A 3,255-nucleotide genomic window follows, 5' to 3' on the forward strand; every position below is an offset into this window, starting at 1 on the left:
TTTTGTTCAGTTGGTGGCAGTGCGCAACTGTATCAATAGCTTTCGGAAGTCAAGGAATACGGCATCTACTTATTTCTGTTATATCGTGAACGATCAGAACGAGCAATGTCTCACACGTTTGTTGTTTTCGGAACCCTTGTTGGTTCCTACAGAGGACATTTTCGGTCTCCAGAAGTGTCATAGTACGCGAGCAGAAAACACGTTCCAAAATCTACAACTGACCGACGGCAGAGATACAGGCGTAATAACCCAGAAGATTTTACCTACAGGCCTGTTGTTTGTGTTTCTGTCCTAAGACCCTTCTTCAAGTGATGACTAACTGACAACCTCAGCTGCCGACAGGTGTTGTTGATATACCTCGACGTGGACAGCTGAAAATGTGTGCCCCGACCGGGACTCGAACCCGGGATCTCCTGCTTACATGGCAGACGCTCTATCCATCTGAGCCACCGAGGAACAGATGAATAGCGCGACTGCAGGGACTTATCCCTTGCACGCTTCCCGTGAGACTCACATTCCCAACTGTCCACAATTCTACAAATGTATTGTACCTTATAGACATTTGCCCACCCACTCATTACTCGCGCACGCTTTGGCGATTCCCGTAAGAGTTTGGGCAACCTGTGCGCATTTGCACAGACGAAGGTCAATGGCTGGGTAGCCTTTAACTATATATACGAAGACAGTAACTTGTTCTCGAAAGAACAGTTACTGTTGATGACCGTGCAGCTTTTCCCTGGAATAAATGATGACTAACTGACAACCTCAGCTGCTGACACGTGTTGTTGATATACCTCGATGTGGCCTGTGTTTTTTCCCCAATCATCATGAACGCTCCGAACCTGCAAAGACCTGCGGTACACTACTGCAGCAAGTTTATCGCATACTATTTGTAGGATCGTATTGGTATCTAATGAGATAAGGTGACCTTTCCTCTGTCGAGCGATTTCAGTTGTCTTTGTGTAGCATGGTCTCCTATTTCGAATCAGCCACTTTGTCGTTCGTGCGACGACTTAAAGGAGGTGCTACTGTTCTGTTTTCCTCTGAAAAACTGTTTTGGAAAAGGACGTTTAGTACTTCGCATCTTTTCCCTGTCATCCTTCGTTGCAATAGCATTATGGACACAGAGTTTCTGTACAGATGCCTTCGATCTTTTTACTGATTTAACATAAGACCAAAACGTCCTAGAATTTTCTGTCAAGTCAGTAGATTTTACTTTCTAATTTGCTGAACGCTTTAAGCATGGCTCCCCTTACGCTAATTTTGGCTTAGTTTAATTTTTGTTCGTCTGTGAGAGTTTGACCACGCTCAAATTTGCAGTGAAGTTCTCTTTGTCTAGCAGCTTTCTTCCGTGGCTGTCGAACCACGGTGGGTCTTATCCCTCTGAAACAGAGAACAGTCGGCACTAAGTGTTCCGAATGGTGTGAACTTTAAAGGATCTGTCCTAGAGGGCCGGAGGGAAATTTATCGCCCCCTCAGTAATTATAGTGTATTTGGGGTTCATAACAAAGAAATCTATGTAGGTTAACAGTTGTAAGACGTGTATATTTCTATTGTCTATCGTCAAACCACAATTTATGAAACATGTTTATATTTTATTAATAGGATTAAGTATGAATAATTAATATTTGTCATGTTGGAAATAATTGTGGTAGCAGGGAATGTCTGCACCAAAGTATTGTTGGCAAGAGAGAGCAAATTGATATAATTTTAAAAAGTATGGGGGAGAGACCGCGTATGGATACATTTTAAGAAAAGAGCGGGAAAGACCGCGCATTGATACATTTTGTAATGGTAGCAGGGACTGTCTGCACCAGAAAGCATTGTTGGCAGGAGAGACCGCACTTTAGCGTCATAGGAAGTCAGCAGTAAGCGAGATGTGAAGCGAGTTGGCAGCAGCTCTGAAACGAGAGGTTGAGAGGAGCGGTGTGCCTGCCAGACATCAGCTATGATCTACAAGAGATTATAAACGGATGTACAGAGACATCAACTAACTATTATCATAAGAGGAACTAATATTATTGAATTATTTTCTTTGCGAAACTCAAGACTACTGAAGGTATGTTTTCGCAATGCTAGTTGTAAGATTATTGTAAAAAGTAAGTTCGATTTGAACGTTTGTAAAATCATTTCATTACCAACAGTAAATATTTGAAGCGTTTTCAGAATATAATTAATTTTTGCCAGCAATGTTGCATTACTGATTATAATCCATCCCAGAAACCATCAACGTAAAACTTTGCAAACATTTTATTGTTGTCAAGAAAAAGTGTAACTATGAATTACGTAACTTCAGTCACATTAATTAAAGAATATCGTCGTCTTTGCTATTAAAGAATAACGTCAGCTTTGGTAATAAATACAGCCATTTATTATGACAACCCACCAGCAGTTAATAGAGTATAGTAACCCAGAGTAAGTATATTCATGTCGCAGTTCGATGTAGCAGTCAGATGGCGATCCAGTAACAGTAAAAAAGGTAAGGAACAGTTTTGGGTTATTGCAGGTAACGACTGAGGGCCGCGACGACGACACATTCTGTTTCGTCGAAATAATCAGAAAATAACTTTAATAAGCAGCATTTAAATTTGTATCCGAAGATAGAGAAGAGAATAAATTTCAAAGGAAAGATTTAATTTGTTATTATTAAGCAAGAGATAGAAATCCTAAGGAAAGGTTTCATAGGTTACTGTAGAAGGGCAGGGGCAGGTTGCATAAAGAAATGAGATATAGAGGAGACGGGAAGGTTTCTCAGTTAATAACAAGAGCGGCAGTTGTGCTTCCCGAGCTGCCGTCCTACAACGTCAGTATCGGGTCTTGACCAAAAAACGTTTGACAGCCAGTGCATTAGAGTCGTCTTCCTTTTCCATTTTCAAATTCCAACTCAAGATACTCAGTTAGAAAGAGGCATTTCTCGCGAAGGGAAATTCGAGTCTCGGCCAATTAAATAGTTTTAATTGGTAAGAGTGATCCACCTAGGTTACTTTAGTGAGTCTCTAAAAAAGTGCAATCATTCGCCTAAAAGCATAATTGAACATTGTTTTCATTTCCGCATATTTTTGTCTGTCATCTCATTGTGGCATGAGACGGACGGCAAATTGCATACCAAATGACTAATTCCCTATCCACAACGCCGCTCACATATGTGCCCGCTGCCAGTACATAGTCAAGTGGCAATATTGCACAATGCTTCCTAATAAAAGTGTAAGTGACGTAACATATTGTTTCATTCAACACATCAGTGTAGAACGTTTT

The 3,255-nt window shown here is 40.8% G+C and overlaps 1 non-coding gene across 1 annotated transcript; it reads right to left on the reverse strand.

The window, feature by feature from the left end:
• Window positions 1–382: 382 nt before the first annotated feature.
• Trnat-ugu (transfer RNA threonine (anticodon UGU)) lies at window positions 383–456 on the reverse strand. The gene has a single exon. It is a non-coding gene; the product is annotated as a tRNA-Thr (tRNA).
• Window positions 457–3,255: the final 2,799 nt, after the last annotated feature.

This window comes from Schistocerca cancellata, unplaced genomic scaffold (assembly GCF_023864275.1).
Source record: "Schistocerca cancellata isolate TAMUIC-IGC-003103 unplaced genomic scaffold, iqSchCanc2.1 HiC_scaffold_754, whole genome shotgun sequence".
Taxonomy (NCBI): domain Eukaryota; kingdom Metazoa; phylum Arthropoda; class Insecta; order Orthoptera; family Acrididae; genus Schistocerca; species Schistocerca cancellata.